Source organism: Microtus pennsylvanicus, chromosome 21 (assembly GCF_037038515.1).
Source record: "Microtus pennsylvanicus isolate mMicPen1 chromosome 21, mMicPen1.hap1, whole genome shotgun sequence".
NCBI classification, from domain to species: domain Eukaryota; kingdom Metazoa; phylum Chordata; class Mammalia; order Rodentia; family Cricetidae; genus Microtus; species Microtus pennsylvanicus.
The window spans coordinates 4,875,611-4,895,880 of record NC_134599.1 but is presented as its reverse complement, the minus strand read 5'-3'; positions in this window follow the sequence as shown (position 1 = coordinate 4,895,880).

Sequence of the window (20,270 nt, the reverse complement as noted above, 5' to 3'; positions counted from 1 at the left end):
TGTTAATTTGGATATTCTCTCTCTGCCTTTTGGTTAGTTTGGATAAAGGTTTGTCTATTTTGTTGATTTTCTCAAAGAACCAACTCTTTGCCTCATTGATTCTTTATATTGTTTTCTTTGTTTCTATTTTGTTAATTTCAGCTCTCAACTTGATTATTTCCTACTGAATGAGTTTGCTTTTTTTATTTTGTTCTAGAGTTTTCAGGTGTTCTGTTAGCTCACTAGTGTGAGATTTTCCAGATTCTTTATGTAGGCATTTAATTCTATGAACTTTCCTTTTTCATTGTGTCCCATAAATTTGGGTATGTTGTCTGGTCATTTTTATTGATTTTTTAGGAAGCCTTTAATTTCTTCCTTTATTTTTTTATTGACCATTGGTGATTCAGGTGAGCACTGTTTAATTTCCATGTGTTTGCGGGCTTTCTTGAATTAGTGTTGCTATTGCATTCTAATTGTAAGCCATAGTGATCCAATAAGATGCATGCATTGGGTTATTCCAATTTTTTGTATCTATTAAGGTTTGCTTTGTTACCGAGTATGTGGTCAATTTTTGAGAAGGTTCCACGAGGTGCTGAGAAAAAGTTATATTATTTCATGTTTGGATGGAATGTTCTATAGATGTCTGTTAAGTCCATTTGTACCATGACATCTGTTAGTGCCCTTATTTCTCAAGTTTCTGTCTGGCAGAGCTAGTCAATGGTGGAGCACAGCTCCCTAACTAATTTTCCTCAGCATTGATTCCAGTGCCCTTATCTGAACTCTTTCGTGAGCACAGAATCTTCCTAAAAGCCATGGTTTCAGGCTGCAGGGATGGCTTGGTGGTGAAGAGCACTTGCTGTCAGGGCAGAGGATCCGAGTTCATCTGCGAGCACCCATATGGTGGTCCACAACCACCCTTAACTCCAGTTCCAGGGATCCGATGACTTCTTCTGGTACCAGGGACCAACATGGCGGATGTGCACATAAACACACATGCAGGTAGAACATTCGTTCACATACAAAAGGAAGGAAAACAACAACAGCAAAAGCCACGGTTTTTTTCCGCAGCGAATAGGATTCTGGATTTCAAAATCTTCAACACACCCTGTGAGGAAAAGCGAAGACAGACTGAAGAATCACAGGAAGAAGCAGCGGGAGGGATAGGTCCATACACAGAAGCACTTGCCGTGCAAGTACGAGGACCCGAGTTCAAATCCCCAGCGTCCAAATAAAAGTCAGACGCTGTAGCAAGAGAATCTGTAATCCCATTGTTCCTATGAGGAGACGGGAGCTAGAAAAGGGGAAATTGAAACTGAATTGAAATTTTTGACCTGGCAATGCTGAAGCACGCATGGGCAGCCCAAATATGGTGGTTCTGTTGAACTTGTTCATGTTGGGTTTCAGGGTCTCAGTTGGTGAGGACAACTGACCAGGTCTCGTCTTCAAGAGGGCACCAGATCTCATTAAAGATGGTTGTGAGCCATCATGTAGTTGCTGAAAATTGAACTCAGTACCTTTGGAACAGCAGCCAGTTCTCTTAAGTGTGGAGCCTGGAAAAGGAGATGCCGCAGAAAATACAGTGCCAGCCATCCTGGCATAGGCAGCACAAAAAAACAACCTGTGTCAAACAACATGGGAGGTTGTCCTTGGACTTCCACACAGGTACAGACATGCGTGTTGCCATATTCACACAGGAATGTGCTCACACAAACACATCATTGTAGGTGTAATTTTCTATTTCACCAGCCAACTCCCAAATAACCACACAGAGATTTGTTATTAATTATAAATGCTCATCTGATAACTTAGGCTTATTACTGACTAGCTCTTACAACTTAAATTACCCATATTTCTTATCTACGCTCTACCATGTACTGGTGCCTTTTCTCAGCACAGCATGCTCATCTTAGTTCTGAGTCTCCTGGTGACTCCTCTCTCCTTCTTCCCAGTGTTCTCTCTGTCTGGCTGTCCTGCCTAACCTCTTCCTGCCTAGCTCTTTATTAAATGAATGAAGGAACCATCAGTTAGCTCTTTATTAAACCAATGAAGGAACATATCTTCACAGTGTACCGAAAGATTATTCTACGGCACATCATGTATGTATGCACACATATGCACATGCACACGCATACACACACACACAATTCTTATAAGACTGAGGCAGGAGGATCACCATAAATTTGAGGCAAGACTGGGTCACATAGTGAGTTTCAGGCCATCTTGAACTACTGTGTAATTCTCTGTATAAAATGAGGGCTGGGGCAGGGAGGTAGAGGACCTGAACACACAGGCATACCCCATCACAGGAACACACACTCACATACACCTACATATATAGAACTGGCTTACATGGCAAAGCAGAGAAGCTGGTGAGTCCTGGGCATGCTCAGAAGACTTCATTCTTCCTGGGAGGCAACTTTAAAACTCAAAATGTGAAATCCTGGCACAGGACTCCTCTACATTTGACTGAAGCCAAGTGTTACAAAAATTCCTTCCCAGGTTCCCAGCCCAAAAAAGTTCACCTAGGGGAAACTGATGAGTTTACTGGGCTTCCTAACAGAGCTTAGGTGAAGGGTTACTTACAGGTGCCTGTGGATGCTCCTCCATGGATAGGTTGCCCCAAAAAGTCTTCCCACAGCAGCGAGGAGGGCCTCCTTATGGGCACAGCTGCAGAAGATGCTCTGCTAGGCTTCCCAGACTACCCATCCCTTCCCTGGGGTCACAACAGGTGGCAGGGTGATGTGGGAGTGTCATCTGTCTATCTGTTGCTTTCATTGGTTAATAAAGAAACTGCCTTGGGCTTTAATAGGACAGAAAATTAGGTAGGCAGAGTAAACAGAACAATGCTGGGAGAAAGAAGCCGAGTCAGGCAGTCGACGATTCTCCTCTCCGAGACAGACCCAGGTTAAGATCTTTCCTGGTAAGCTACCACCTCATGGTGCTACACAGATCACTAAATATGGGTTAATCAAGATGTGAGAATTAGCCAGTAAGAGGCTAGAGCTAATGGGTCAGGCAGTGGTTAAAAGAATAGTTTCTGTGTAATTATTTCCAGGGCTAAGCTAGCCGTGTCGGATCCAGGCGGGAAGGTAGCTGCCGCTCTTACTACAGCAAGGTGACTGGATACTCAGGTAAGGGTCTTGTGATCCTTGCCACTTCTCCAGGAGAGGATGTGACTAGTCAACATGGCCAGCCTGGGTGATCTTTGTAAAGGGGCACAGCTGGATGCCCCACGTGGGGTGGTTACTTGTCTTAGAGGACAGTCACTGAACACCAAGGACCTCTGTAATAGTAATAGTCAGCTGATAGCTTTCCCTTGTGAAATTCTCATGGTTTCAACAGCTTCCCAGAGGCAGGACTCATCCATCTCAAAGGGGTGACACTCCACTTGGATTCTCGCCTTGGTACCAAAAGTAATGTAGAAAAATAAAGCGTACAAATCTTGGAGAGTTTCACAGTTGTGAGGCCATGATTAATTTTCCATTTTCATCACCCCAAAAGAAAACCCATATGCAGTGGCAGACACTTCCCGTTTCCTCCCGAGATCATTCCTAGTTAGTCATTAACCTGCTTTGTCTCTCCCGACTTGTCTGTTTGGCACATGTCATACATGTGTGATGCGTCATTCAAGTGTGACCCATCATGCAGGTGTGACATGTGATACAAGTGTGACCCATCATGCAGGTGTGACATGCCATACAAGTGTGACCCATCATGCAGGTGTGACATGCCATACAAGTGTGACCCATCATGCAGGTGTGACATGCCATACAAGTGTGATCATAGTGTCTAGTCTTTGGGATTTGCCTCTAGACACTTTTTATTTTTATCGTACATGCATTGGTGTTTTGCCTGCATGCATGTCTGTGTGAGGGTGTCAGGTCCCCTGGAACTGGAGTTATAGACAGTTGTGAGCTGTGATGTGGGTGCTGGGAACTGAACTGCTGAGCCATCTTTCCAGCCCCCAGATTTTGTCAGCCTTTTTCTTTTCTTTCTTTCTTTCTTTTTTTTTCTTTTTCAGATCGGGTTTCTCTGAGTAGCCCAGGCTGTCCTAGAACTAGCTCTGTAGACCAGGCTGGCCTCAAACTCACAGAGATCCCTCTGCCTCTGCCTCTGGAGTGCTGGGATTAAAGGTGTGCACCATCTCACCCAGCCTTATGATGCGGGTTTTCAACACCACATCTGAGAGAACACGGCCTACCATGTGAGGTCATGCGTTCTCTTAAATCTCGCAGTTAGTTTTAGTCCTTACATGTAGGATCTGGATTACCTTTGTAGATTTAAGAAAGGTGAGTGTTTCTTGCCACATAAATGCAAGTGAACTCTTCTGTAGGTCACGCCAGTCCTTGATTGTAAAATGATGATTAAAACCAATGCTTCCTTGTTTGACTAGGTTTTTTTTATCCTTAATTATGGATATGTGGGAGTCTGTGTGGGGGTTATGTATGCGTGAGTGCAGGAGCTGGTGGAGGCCAGAAGAGGGCGTTGGAATGCCTTCCAACACGAGTGCTATCACCCAGACTCGGATCCTCTGCAAGAGCGGTACCACTACCGCTCTCTCGACTCCTCAGAGGTGTTCCCAATCCTGAGTTTGACGCATTTCAAATGAGGTGAATTTGTTTCCGCCCGAGAACTTATCAATTCCTTTTCTAATGTTTGCCCATCACAAATACCTTATTATTTTAGAGGAACAGGGTTGAGTCCCCTTCTGTGAGGTAAAATGACAGGGATTTACGGGCAGGAGAAGGCACAGTGGCCCTGTGGGCTATAACATGAAGAGGCACTGCTAGCATAGATTGTGGGGCAGCCCCAGCATCTGAGGAGATCAGATTCCCTGTGACTCCAGTTCTTCAGCGGTCATCAGAAGCATCTCAGAACCCCATCCAGGAGCCCGGTAGAAAGGCAGATTCCCGGGCCCAGGAGGCGACCCTAAGCAGTGTGTGATCCAGCAGGAGCCTCCGATGAGCTGAATAGCCATTGAGCTTAGTAGCACTGCTGAAAAACACCAAGAGTTTTAGGCCTTGGTGACCAGATGGTCTCGAGTGCTTTGTCCTAGGAAGTACTTGGATCGGGACTCGTGGCCACACAGGACAAAGCAATCCCTGTGCTCTCTGTCAGTTCACAGCCCACTCTAAGACCTCAGTCAGAAATATTTAATGTACTCTTCTGAGCCAGGCTCCAAAACATGTGTTACATATATGAAGATATGTATTTTAATCTTGATTTCTATGACTGGGAGCTGGACTATGCTGGAGGGAGGAAGCTCCTCCAGACACCTCGCTGGACTCTGTCCTCAGCGCTGATGTGGCATGCGCGCACCACCATGCTGGCTGCCCCTTCGTGCTGAGGACGGAACCCAGGGCCTCAAGCGCACTGGGCAAGTGCTCGACCATTGTGTCATAACCCCGGCCCCTAACACTTTAATTTAATAGAGCTTATTAGATTTCAGCATGAAGAATACACATGTTGCTTTAATAAGGCTCTCACTCATCCAAATGTAAAATGCATGTTCTCACACGAAACCAGGTTTGTTCTTTCTATTCGCACGCCCTGGTCTTCATTAGATGAGTCCAATTTAAATCCCACATTGAGCATTTAGGAATAGTTCCAGAAGCTCTCTGCTAAACGCATGCAACTACAGTTTTAAGCACAGTGCTGAGCAGGAGGACCACAGCAATGATAGGCGTGGATGGCTGAAAACTGCTCTGTGGGGGAACCCACTCATGACCTCGGAGATGTGAATAGTATCACTTGCCAGTAAACTCAGCTGTCCCAAGTCACACAGTAGGGGTTTTTCTACCCAAATTGGCCGGGAACAATCTGCCTTCCAACAACACTGCACCAACCAATAGCCACTGGTTACTAGTGCCTCCTATGCAATAAAGCAACAATCGCCATGGAAGTTATAGAAACAGGATTCAAAACTAGTTCTCCAAGAACTGGGAGTTTAGCCGAGACAGTACGTACATCTCAGATAAAGGATCCTGTAAGCCTGCGGAAGTTAACCTTTGCCTTAGAGGATCAGGGAAGCTTCACAGGGCGGGAAGGGTCCAGCCAGGCCATTCTTTTATTTGTTTACATTATTGAGATAGCTCGCGTAGCGCAGGCTGGCCGTGAACTTGCTCTGTACTTGAGGATGACTTTGAGCACCAGCTCCTCTGGCCTCTGCCTCTCAAGCGCTGTCAACAGCACTCCTAGATGAACTCAGCCTTGAACATCTCAATAGAGGTCGACAGTCTTCCTCAGCGTAGCTCTCCCGGTGTTTTCCCTTAAAGAAATGTTCTCTCGTGAGGTCAGCATCTGGAATTTGGGTCTGAGGTCTAGGCCTGGGGTGTCTTACTCATCCAGCATTAGCCACTGTGCAGAGAGAGCCATCTCCTTTGATGGTAAGGTGACGAAGGCCATGTGGGTTTTGTCCGCTTACCTGGCAAGGTGCTTGTGGGCTAACATCATCTCCTCACCCTTGGGATATTTCCTCGCTGCTCTGGACAAAGAGAATGCTTGTTGGAAATGGCATAGAGCTTTGCTGGACACTCCCCAGATCATGATGGGTTCATGTACCCTGTGGAGTATGCTCTTCACACAGAAGGCTGAATACATGCTGCTGGCAGAGGGATTATCTACAAGAACTATCTGGAAAATCTCTCTGGCCGTCTATTTCAGTACTCAGCAGTGACAGAAAAAAACCAAGAAGAGGTTTGGGAGGAGGTTAGCTGTGGTTGTGACAGTGGCATGTTCTGCTGTAGCTAGTCAACCTGACTTTGGAAGCAAAAGTCAAAATAAGGGTAAAAGAATAATTTTGTGGGTTTTTCCCCTTGCTTACTATTTTTTTTTGTTTATTTATTTATTTAGTTTGAGATAGAGCCTCACTATGAAGCCTTGATTGGCCTAGAGCTCACTATTCAAACCAGGCTGGCCTCAAACTCATAGAGATCTTTCTGCCTCAGCTTCCTGAGCACTGGCATTAAAGGCACGGGCCACCAGGCCCAACTAATTGTCTATTATACATTTTCTGTTGTATGTGATTCTGCCTGCAGGTATGTCTGTCATCGTATGAATGGTGTGCCTAGAGGCCAGCAGAGGCCATTGGATCTCCTAGAACTAGAGTGACAGATGGCTACAGATCACCTGTGGTTCTGGGAACTGAACCCAGGTGCTGCAGGAGTAAGTGCCATTAACCACTAAGCCCACTCTCCAACCTGTAAACGTATTTTGATATTTCTTAATATTACACTTTGTGTTTATGTGTGTGTGTGTGTGTGTGTGTGTGTGTGTGAGAGAGAGAGAGAGAGAGAGAGAGAGAGAGAGAGAGAGAGAGAGAGAGAGACACCTATGGTGCATGTATGGTGATCAGAGAACAGAGAACAACCTAAGGGAGTAGGGTTTCTCCTTCCACTGTGAGCCCCGGGTTTCAGACTCGAGTCATCAGGCTTGGCTGCTAAACCATCTTGCTGGCCAAATGTGGAATATTTAATACAATAAAATCTGCATGCAGAGCCAAGTGCACACATGGGGACACAGAGGAAAAGTGACTGGGTCAGACTCGACTTAGGGGAAGCTAGGAGAGGCTCCCTGGAGAAAGGGGCATGCCAGTTGGGTCTCACAGGACTCTGACTGGAAAACTCCCTACAAAGAAACAAAGGACTGATGTCTTTTTCCAGAATGATTTCTCTCAAAATGATTGCATTTACTAGAAAATATATGCTAAATTATAAGAAGTGACAGATGGTGTTTTTTGTTTGTTTGTTTGTTTGTTTTCAGACAGGGTTTCTCTGTGCAGCCCTGTCTGTCCTGGAACTTGCTCTGTAGACCAGGTTGGTCTTGAACTCAGGAGCTTGCTCTGCCTCCTGAGTGCTGTGATTAAAGGCGTGTGTCACAGACTTCTTCTTCTTCTTTTTAAAAATCTTTTTATCTTTTTTAAGACCAAGTAACCCAGGTTGGCCTGACCGTCCACTTTTCTTGCTTTCATCTCCCGGGTGTTGGGGTTGCGGGTGCGTGCTTCTGTACCCACTTTACATTGTGCTGGAGAGAAAAGTGAAGGCCGTGGGCAGGCTAGGTATGAAGTCTACCAACCCAGCCATACCACCAGTTTTGTCTTGTTTTAATGCTGTAGAGACAGCATGGCCATAGCAGCTCTTATAAAGGAAAGCATTTAACTGGGGCTCGCTTACAACGTCAGAGGTTTAGTCCATTGTCATCATGGCAGGAAGCATGGTGGCTGGAGGAGACAAGAGTTCTCCATCTGGATCAGCAGGTGGTAGGAAGAGAGAGAGAGAACCTAATACTGGGACCAGCTTGAACATCTGAAACCTCAAAGTCCACCCCCAGTGACACACTTTTTCCAGCAAGGCCACACCTTGTAAGGGTGCCAATCCCTATGAGTCTACAGAGGACATTTTCATTCAGACCACCACAGTCCAGTCCCTGGTCCCCAAAGGCTTATAGACATAGCATAATGCAAAAATGTATTCAGGCCAACTTCAGAAGTCTCCATAGTCTATCACAGTCTCGACAATGTTTAAAAGTCTAAAGTTCAGCTAGGTGTGATGAGTCACACCTTTAATCCCAGCCCTTGTGAGGTAGAGGCAGGTGGATCTCTGTGAGTTCAAGACTAAATGGTCTACAGAGCTAGCTAGTTCCAGGACAGCCAGGGTGACAGAGAAAAACCCTGTCTTGGAAAAAAATTACATACTTCCAATATAAATATACATTACTGTTATGTATTTATGACAGGATATACATTACTGTTCCAAAATGGAGGGAAGGGAGCTCAGTGAGGAAGTACCGGACCGAAACAAGACTGAAACCAGCTGGGCAAACTACAAACTCTCCATCTCCATGTCTGATGTCAAAGCGTTCTTTATATCAACTCCCTTCTGCTCTGTTGACTGGGACACACTTCTTTCTCTTGGGCTGGTTCTACTCCCTGTTAGCAGCTCTCCTTAGCAGATATCTCATGGCCCTGGCATCTCCAGCATCTTAGGGATCTCCAAGGCAGTCCAGGCTTCACCTTCACAGCTTCATACAATGGCTTTTCTAGGTCTCCATGCAGGGACACCCTTGACACACATCTGGCCTCCGTGGCTTTTCTTAGTCACAGAGGGAGAGTTCCTAACCCCTTTCTTCTGTCCTTGACTCTAAAGTCAGAACTCCGTGGCTGAAGCTACCAAGTTCTGCTGTTTGCTGGGGCTGGAACTCCTTGTTCAAATATATTTTCACCAGCTCTCTGGGTTTGCTGGTTTCCTTCACTGCCTAAGCTTGGCTGTCCTGGAACTTGCTCTATGGACCAGGCTAGCCTCCAACTTAGAGATCCACCTGACTCTTCCTCCCAAGTTCTGGGATTAAAGGTGAGCTTTAATTTCTTTTCAGAAATTGGAAGCTTAGCTGGGTGGGGTCTTGCCCTGAAGTCAGCACTCCTTTATCCCATTAGCATCAGGCTTTTCTTCAGTTTGTTTAACTCCTTGAACACAGGATTTAGCTCCTTTACACTCCCAGGTGCTCCTTTTCTCCTCAAATTGTACATCTCATATTTTTCCTTGCTCAGCTTGCTCCTTCTTATTATAGATCTGCCCAAGTGTGGCCACAGTCAATACAAGGCTGTCTGGAAATCTCCTCTGCCTGTGCTGTTAATCCAAAACTCTTCACTTTAGCCTCAAGCAGATTTTTTTGGACAAGGGCAGAAAGCAATTATATACTTTACCAAAATATCACAAGAGTGATCTTAGGCTGCATCCTAATATTCCTCTCTAAAACCTGAGCCAGGCCCCACAGTTCAAACCCCGCTCAGCACCACGGTCATCCATGCTCCTACGAGTGTGACCCACTAAGCACCACTTCAAGCATTCAACCGCTTTTCTTGCCCAAAGTCCCAAAGTGTTCCAATATTCCTCAAAACGAAAGCATGGTCCAGCCTACCACAGTACCAATTTCTGTCCTAGTTAGAGTTTTATCTCTTGCTATGAAGAGATGCCATACCAGGGCAACTCTCCTAAAGGAAAACAGTTAATTGGGGCTGGCTTACAGTTTCAGAGTTTAGTCATCATGGCAGGAAGCATGGTAGTGCACAGGCAGACATGGTGCTGGAGAAGGAGCTGAGAGTTCTATATCTGAACCAGCAGGCAGCAGCAAGAGAGAGAACCAGACACTAGGACCAGCTTGAGTGTTTGAAACCTCAAAGCCCATCCCCACAGTGATACACTTCCTCCGACAAGGCCACACCTACTCCAACAAAGCCAAATATCCTAATAGACTCCCTGAGTCTATGGGGGGCATTTACATTCAGACCACCACAAGCCTGATAACATATTTTGAAAATTACTTATTATCGTATCTGTGATGTGTGAGTATGAGTGCCTTTAGTCTGTCTCCACATTTAACACTGATATAATTCTAGGCTAGCACAAGGCTCCTTGCAACATTAAGTAAGTTATTACAGAAAAATGAGAGTTCCTACAGTTAATGTCCTGTTAGGATATAACAGAATTGGATCTGGCTTATTGTTTTGTCCTCTTATGAGAAATTCTGGAACCAGCCAAAGAAATAAATGTTTTTAAGGATTTTTAAAGCAGTTATTTTTAATTATGTGGCTGTGTGTAGGCTGGTGCTCATGTGTGGGGTGCCTGTGGAGGCCAGGGGCATCAAACTCAAACAGTTGTGAGCTGCCTGACACAGGTGCTAAGGACTGACCTTGGGTTTCTGCAAGACCAGTGTGAACTCTCTCCAGCCCTCCCCAAACTGTTTTAAACCATTATAACGGTTAAGGAACCTGAAATGAGATGTAACAATAGCATTAATATCATTTAAAATTTTCCTTGTTTTATAAAATGCCTGCAATTAACATGTATTAACAGAATATAAAATGCACAATTATTTACATGTTGGAAAAGTGGTCTTTGTTCATTTATACAGGGTCTCACTATGTAGGCCAGTCTAGACTCAAATTTGTGTCGATCTCCCTGTCTCCCCTCCCAAGTGCTGAGAATAAGGCATGTGCCACTACATTCGGCTGAAATGATCTTATTATAAGTAGCAGTAAAGGAATTAAACATAGCTGCTTATGAAACAACATTCACATATGAGTTGTCTTGACTCATATCTTCCAGAAAAACGAAAGCAAGAGAAGCTTCCATACTAACAACTTGTGAAATGGGAAGCGGGAGCATGGGGGCCTCATCTGGGCACAACCCCGTTAGAAGGAGGAAGGCAAGGCAACCCTGCTATATCTGCCTCAGCCTCAAAGGCTTCCTAGAACCTTGCTGCAAAGTCTCCATGACTCCATAACATGCAAAACCAGCACCGCATGGATGAGGCTGTCAAGTTCTGTTGGCAGCTTCATTGTAGTCCAGCTCCTACCCACCACAGCTGGAATGGCCTTGGAGTATCTTGGTGGCTGAACCTGGAGACTGTAGGACCCAGCCATGACAAGCTTAATAGAGGCCTGAGTTTCAGATTACCTGGTTCCAGAAAAGACCACAAACTGAGACCACCTGCGGAACAAACCATCCAAAGGGAGAGTACCTAACGTTCCAAAGGAAACTTCTAACGTTTCAACCACTACATATAGGCTTACCTGATGTCCCTTAGCCCAGCACACACCCATCCCCTTCCAGCAGGGCACCCCTAGACAAATGTCAGCCAATCAGAGGTCCTGAACCTTAGAAATCCCTCCCTCAATCTCTGCTATTATAGAAATCCCACCCCAACTGAGCTTGGGGCTCTCTGATTGCGCCAGTGCATTGGACACACGGAGAGTCCAGGTTTGAACTTGAATAAAGGCCCTCTGCTTTCACATATTGGTCTCAGTCTCCTGGTAGGTGTTTGGGTGACCCTGCGACCTGGGCATAACAGGGACACATCCGGAAGCAGTTACTCTCAAGCAGGGAATGTCTTCAGCGCCATTTGCAATTGGGTCTCTCCCCTTTATGGGTGAACGTGCATTTTTACAAGCGCCGGTCGTGGGCGGGGTCTTTCCTGTGGTTCCAGTGCTTGGTCTGCCTCTGCCCTGCCCGCAGCTCGAAGCTTATATTCCTTTCCTGCCACACCTCAGGCTTCCCTCTCTTTCTGCTCTGGCTGCTGCTCTGCAGTCCGGGAGAGCGTGAGCAGGAACCACGCCACAGCCTCGCACTGCGCTGTCTTGGAATTTGCTCCACCAAACAAGCCAGTCCGCCACTTTTGAATTCAACCTTACCAAATCCTCAGGGTTCTTTGCCAGAATACAGCATGATGGCCTCGGGTCCAGGTCCCGATGGAGTTCCCGTTCTCCTGACACATCCCGAGCTGGGGATCTCTGCATTCTCTTGATGTCTGCATTTCTCTTGCTGTCCTGGTCTTTGGCACTCCATTAAGCTCCGCTTACAGTGCTCTGTTTCTTAGCCCTCCCTAAGAAACCAGTCTGGCGGTGACATCAGTGCCGCACTTCTTGGTCCAGCATTCTGTGTGAGTTACTGTCTCACCTCTGTGACCAAATACCCACCACAAACCAAAACAAGGGAAGAGAGGTTTATTCGGACTTAACGGTTTGAAGGTGCGTTTTTCATGGAAAAAGCTGAGGTTATGGGAGTGTCAGGGAAGTAGCCACCCTTTATCCACAGTCGTGAGTGGTACAAAAAGGATGCTCCTGCAGCCAGTCCTCTCAATCTAGGGCATCAGTCCATGGGAAGGTGCTACCCATATTTATGGGGAGTTCCCCCCAAGTTGAAACTCTCTGGAGATATCCTCATAGATATATCCAAGGTGTAGCTCTGAGGTGATTCCAAATCCTACCAAGTTGGCCATCGAAACCAACCATCACATCTATCTTTATCAACAACTCAAACACTTTGGCTGCTTTCAGCAACAGAGATTGTGCTCGTAACTTTTCTTTATTTGAGTCATGCTCTCCTACGTCCTAAGCTGAACCTGAGCTTGTTCAGTAGGATGACTTTGAACTCCTGAAGCTCCTGTCTCTCCCTCCTGTGTGCTGGGCTTACAGGAGTGTAACATATGCCCACTTAAGCATAGAACCCAGGGTTTCCTGCATGCTAGGCAGACACTCTACCAACCAAGCCACAACCCCTGCTGATCCTCAGAACTTTTTAAACCAATTACTAAATACTTGGTGCTGTGAGGTCAAAGGGGAAACTGTCTCAAATTTAAACTTATATACACATATTTGTTACAGAGACATATGATTTGGCTAAGGCCGATAAAAATATGATCAAAGAAGTAAATCGATTAGATTAAAATTTCATGGGAGAAGAATAGAAATAAAACCAAATAGAAACTAGAACTAATGTAAACTTCTGTTAAACACAAGCTTTACTTTTGAAATTTACTTTGAATTTTTCAGTGTGGCCATATACATGTGCGTTTACTGTGCTAACTATTGTAACTGTGGTAAGTGCATACACATCACTGCAAGCAACGTAAGAAATCTTTCATCTTGCAAAGCTGGAAACATGTACCCATCAAACAGTTCCTCATTTGCTTCCAGACTGGCAATCACCCTTCTTTTCCCCTTCTGAAATGTAGGTCTTGTTGGGTATATTTCATAAGTATTTCTATCCTAACCTGCTAGTCTGGGGCCTAGCGGGATGGCTCCGTGGTTAGGCGTGCTTGCTTCCCCATCATTAGACATGGAATCTGGGTCCTAGCTTACGTCCTGACCCTGGCATCCCCCACACCTGTAACTGTAACTCCAGAGGACAAAGATGAAGGATTGCTAGGGTTTGCTGGCTCCAACCTAGCAGAGATAATGTAGGTTCCAGATTCAGGGAGAGACCTTGCTTCAAAGGAGCAGGTGGAGAGTAATGGAGGACACCTGGTGTTTCTTCTGGCCTCAGGTGCACAGAGACACTGGTATACACACACAAACAAATATACTTAAAATGCTAATATCTCAGAAATTAATTAATTTGCCATTAATTGAACTAATAATGAAAAATCTGAAAAGGTCGAAGGGTTTGAATGGATGTATAATTTTCCAAGTTTATTTTAGGAAGAATGGGAGTAAAATGAAAGCCCGTGATCTTAACTCCGCTCCTTACTCACGGGACAAAGGGTACTTATTGCAGTACGTCAGCCGGACTCAAAGCCTGGTTTCTTTAAAGTCATTTGGGCTGAGCCCTGGCTGGCCTCCAATCAAGGCAATCCTACCTTAGCCTCCCACGCACTGTGACCACATACATGTCACAGTGTCCAGCTCAAGAGCTGCAGAGTACTGACAGCCAAGTGTCCACGCCAAGCATAGACTCCATTGCCCACAGATTTTATACACGTGTCTTAGTCAGTGTTCTGTTGCTGTGAAGAGACCCATGAACCAAGGTAACTCTCAGAAAGCATTTAATTGAGGCTAGCTTACAGTTCCAGAGGTTTAGTCCATTATTGTCATGGCAGGGAGCCCAGTGATATGCAGACAGACAGATAGACACGGTACTAAAAAAGTACCTGAGAGTTCTACATCTGAATCTGTAGGCAACAGGATGAGAGCAATTCTATGTCCAGCTTGGGCTTCTGAAACCTCAAAGCCCACTCCCACTGATGCATTTCTTCCAACACAGCCACACCTCCTAATCCTTCTCAAGTAGTGCCACTCCCTGGTGACTAGACATTCAAATCCATGAGCCTATGGGGCCTTTCTTACTCAATTGTGCATGTGGGTTTGTGTGTGTGTGTGTGTGTGTGTGTGTGTGTGTGTGTGTGAGAGAGAGAGAGAGAGAGAGAGAGAGAGAGAGAGAGAGAGAGAGAATGTGTGTGTGTGTAAGCTGCCACAGGTCAATGTTGGGTATCTTCCTACATTACTTTCCACTTTATTTTTAATTAATTAATGTGTTGTTCTACATGTGTGTTCAGTGCCCACAGAGGGCAGAAGAGAACAGAGGATACCAGATCCCCGGAACTGGACTTATGGGTGGTCATGAGCTGCCATGTGCATGCTTAGAGTTGAACCCTGTTCTTCTGGAAGGACAGCTGTGCTCTCAACTGCTGAGCCACCTCTCCAGCCCTCCACTTTTTTTTTTTTTTGGCTTTGAGACAAAGTCTCTCACTAAACCTGAGCTTGCCATTGTGGCTAGACTGGCTGGCCAGCAAGCCCCAGGATTTGCCTGTCTCCTTCTGTTTCCATGGTTGGGGACACAAAGGGGAGCCATTGTACTCAGCTTTAAGTGGGTGCTGGGTACCAAACTCAGGTCCTTTGTAGCCTAGTCAATGCCTTACCCACTGAGACGTCTCTCCTGACCCTATTTGCTTAGATCTTTCAGTACTGTATTTACAACCTTATGCAGGCACACTGTGTGCGGTTAAGAATGCGTAGTATAAAAAAGAAAAGAGTACATAATATTATGGAATTTATCTGTAGTATGTTAGACTTTTATATAATGGATTCAAATAGATAAGCCTTACTTGGTAATATAACTGCTGTTAAGTAGGACAAAGTGTATCACCCTATAAACGACACCAATAAGGACTCGCAGAGGAAAGGAGCCTTTAGAAGTCATCCAGTCAGAAAAATGTCGAAGAATAAATCAGGGCACAGTCAATTACCTTCCAACGAGGCTCCAGGAATTAGGAACTGCATCGGGGATGTTACAGACAGGATCTGTGGAGCCATCCACAAACACTTTCATCTTTTACAGAGATCCCTTAAGAAGTCCTGAAATAAATGAATGGAACCCAGTAATTTAAAACTCAAGTACTGTTATTTCTACATCATCTTGGATTACATGTTCATTTGTTCCTCAGAAGAAAAATCACATTTTCATTTCTTATATTTTATTTATACGAGAGTGGGCACTTCACTATTAATTCAAATATCTACCCATTAAATGCAAAAATGTTAATGCAATATTAAAAATGAAATTTAAATGAAAGCAAGGGAATATTACATTAAGGTTTCCATGGAAACACTACCCCACTTGCCAGCTTCTGAACTGTAATAAGGTAGTTTAGTACCAAGCTCATATCAAGTGTAATTTTGAAAAAGGCTTAAAGATGTATAGGTTAATGTGTGTCAATTTCAGACTTCCGATGAAACGTGATAGCATCAGATTAAAGATACGCAAAACCTTAGCCTGTATTCCTAATTTACATAAAGCTAGCCAGGACAGAGGCGCACTCCCCGAGTTCTGTATGGGTCCTTGGCATCCACGACAATCACAGCAGTCTACAGTTTCTATTGCAGTAAATCCCAAGTCTCCCACCCTGAAACACTAACAGAGGAATCCTCACACTACAGGGAGAACTTCAAATCACAAACAACAAAGTTTGCTACTCTAGGCAAAAATATAAACTTGCCGGCTCATACAAATTAATTTGCCATAAATTGAATCCTTCAGATTCACGGATGCTGCCCAAACTCGACCTTTATGATGAGCCTGTTTTTCTTACATTTAACTGTAGAGATTACTGAATTGAAAACACAAAGTTGTCAACATCCTTTTAACCAAACAAGAGCCCCCCCCCTTTTAAATTTAAAAGACATAATTGGATTATCACTAAGCCATATATAGGAACTTAGGAAAATCTAAACGAATTCAGAGTCCATTAGTAGGGGTGGGGTAAGCGAACATTAAGCTTTGTAAATGGTTGACACATACTGAAAAAATGGAGCGTGGTGGTGTACACCTATGATCCCAGCACACAGGAAGTGACGTAGGAGGAGCAGAAGCTCCAGACCATCTTAGTGAGCTTGAAGATAACTTGGGCTAGGGGGGGTTCTATCTCAAAAACAAAACAAACAAAAAACAGGGCTCAGAGATGGCTGAGCTAGCGCAGAGCAGACAGAAAGCAAGAGTAGGGACGAGGAGCCAGGGGCTGGGGGAAAGGGCACTGGGTGACAATTAAGAGGTTATGGGAGGGTTGGCTCAGGGCTGAAGAGCATCTATTGTTCTTGCAGAGGCTCTGTTCGCTTCCCTGCAGTCACATGGGAATTAAAGACCAGCTGGATCTCCAGTTACAGAAGCCCTCTTCTGGCTTCCACAGGGGTTGCACGTACACACACACACACACACACGTACACACACACACACACACACACACACACACACACACACACACACACACAGGCCAAAACACCCATGCATATAAAATAAACACTAAGAAAATTCTAAAAGAAACTATTTTAAAATGAAATGATTGCACAGCTCTGAACACTAAAGCCATCAAAGCCTGTACTTGTTTGGTTGGTGCCAGGAATCAAACCCAGGGCCATGCATATGTTAAATGTGCCCTACCACTGAGGTAGACCGTGATTAGTGTACTTTAAGTGCATGAGCTCTGTAGTAGATGAAATACGTCAAAAAGTATTATTTGGGGAGGGACTTGGGGGTTAAGGGTAAGATGGGGGCAGGAGCTAGGAGGGGGTTGCAGCCAGGATATAAAACAAACAAAAAAATGCTAAAACCATTCTCAGCCACTGAACCATTTACAAATGAGTGGCAAATTCATTTATTCCACAGCCATGAGAGCTCTAGATCATCTGAATTCAATAGAATAAATATTTTTACACTAACAGAAAAAGGGTTATTTTGCCAGGCATGTTAGCAACTCTCCCCTCCCCCAGCTGTTCTTTATATTTTATTACCATTGGATTTGGGTGTCAAGTAAAGATGACTCCCATGGTTGAAGATACCTTGCTAGAAGGTAAAACTTGCCAAGTTTTTTTCAGATATTAATTTATGTTAACAAACTTCAAGTTGCACTTTTTTTTTGATATTTTCCTTTTTTTAAAAAAAGAAACGATCTTTTACTTTTGGCGATTATAATTGCATCATTTCCCCCTTCCCTTTCCTGCCTCCAGACCCTCCCACAAACTCCTCCTTGCTCTTCAAATGGCCATCTTTCATTAATTGCTGTTCCATACACATCTGTATATATGTATATATTCCTAAATACAAAAGTAAAACCTGCTTAGTATATACGATGTCATTGTCTGTATCCTTTCAGGGATGAGTATTGGAGATTGGACAAACAATTGTTGTGCTCTTCCCTGGGGAAGGCCACCCCCCTCCTACTCCACCCCCAGGCATTCCATAGCTGTCTGCAGTTCTTTGTGTAGGGTTGAAGCCTTAGGGGCTCTCCTCATCCACTTTAGCCGGTCTATTGTTGTTCTTGTTCAGCTTGGGTTTAAGCAGTCTTGTTGGTGACTTATGGATGTAGCTTCTGACATTGCTAGGAAACACAATCTCACAGTAACTCCCCAATCATCTGGCTCTTAAAACAATCTCTTTTTGTTTGTTTGTTTGTTTTTCAAGACAGGGTTTCTCGGTAGCTTTAGAGGCTGTCCTGGAACTAGCTCTTATAGACCAGGCTGGCCTCGAACTCACATTCCTTCTGAATGACCCTTGAGCCTTAGGTGTGGAGTCATTATGCAAATTATCTGTTGGGACTGGGCTCCACAACTCAGCATTTTGATTGGCTGTGGTTTGCTGTAATGGTCTGTCTCTGTTACAGAGAAGTTTCCTTGATGAGGGTAAGAACTGCACTTCTCTGTGGGTGTAAGGACAAAAATCTAAAATACAGTTAGGAATTATGTGATTTTACTACAGTGGGGTTGCAGGTTCCTCTCCAAGATCCATGACTTCACTAGCCTGGGACGTTTGCTAGATTTCTAGGCAAGGTTTCCCTCTTCTTGAGTGGGTCCTAATTCAATCAGAAAGCTGTTGGTTAACACCAAGGTGTGCAGTGACACACTCAGCACTCAAGAGGCAGAGGTAGATGGGTCTCCGTGAGTTCCAGGCCAGTCAGGGATACATTATACCAAATGCATTCTTCTACAATATCCAATAAAAACCTTGAGATTTCTGAGTGTTTGAACAACCTGCCATTGGACCTCACTCTATGAACACCCTGTATGTCTCTCGTTCTGCTGTGGTTTTGGTTTATTTGTCTCTTGCAGTTATAAACAATGCTCATCAGCGTATTGCTGTCTTCTCTATGCACAGCAGGATTTCGTTCTTTCTTTTTTTTGGGGGGGGGTTCGAGACAGGGTTTCTTTGTCGCTTTGGAGCCTGTCCTGGAACTAGCTCTTGTAGACCAGGCTGGCCTTGAACCAACAGAGATCCGCCTGCCTCTGCCTCCTGAGTGCTGGGCACAGCAGGATTTAAGGACATCCAGCTAAAGGTCCACGGGTTTAACTTCTGTCTCCCATGGGCTTGAACCAAGCATAGCTCTGCATCCCAGCACCCATCAATTGGGGCCTTTCTTCCTGTCATCAGTAGTACACGTGGTGGCATCTTATTGAGTTCTTGATACATACTTAAATTTTTTTATTTCATTTCTTCAGTGTGTGTTGGGGGGGGCGGTGAGGACGCCACCATGAATAGAGGTCAGAGAACAACTTGCAGAAATCACTTCTTTCCTTCTACCACGTGGGTCCTGGGGGTATAAGTCAGGCTGGTTACAAGTGCTTTTGTCTTCCAAGCTCTTAATTTTCATTTTTAATTACTGGTGACATTAAATTTTATCTTCGTATTTTGAAAAGATTTTACTAATGTATGAGTGTAGTGATATTTTGTTTTTAACAAATAAACAGAAGATCAGCGTGCAGAGCTAAGCCACTAGTGGTGGCCCACACCTTTAACCCCAGCACGAGGGAGGTGGAGACAGGAAGGGGTGTGGCTGGATGGAGAGAGGAATATAAGGCAGGAGGAGACGGGAGCTCAGTCCAGTCTGCGGTTTGGTGGAGACAGTTGCAGTCTCGAGATGCAGTCTGAAGCAGTCATTCAGAGGACGCAGTCTGAGGTCAGGATCGCCCCTTTGGTCTGAGGATTCTGTAGAGGTAAAAGGTCTCTCTAGTGGGGGGCTGCACCGCTTCTCTGATCTCTCAGCTTTCACCCCTAATATCTGACTCCAGGTTTTTATTAAGAACAATTAGTTTTGTACGACATGAGTATTTGCTTGCATGTATGTATGTGTACATGAATGCCTGGTGCCCACAGAGGCCAGAAGATCCACACTGGAGTTACAGATGGCTGTAAGCCCCATGTGGGCGCATCTGCAAGAGCAGCTACTGCTCTCAGCCACCGGTCTATCCCTCTAGCCTCATGATTCAGAAACACTTATCACTTTCAGCTGGTAAATTTGTTAAACTTGCAGTTCTAACCATCTCTGTGCAGATGATTTTGGGTTTCCATGCACACAATCATACAATCTTTAAGTAATAACTTCTTTCTTCAGAGGTGAGGTTGGAGCCACTTCACGCACACTGAACAATTCTACCTTTGAGCTTAGCCTCTCAGCCTAATAATGACCATTTTGTCCCTTCCTCATGCCCCTCTGAAAGTTTTTATTAGTGTATATTAATTATATATAATTTT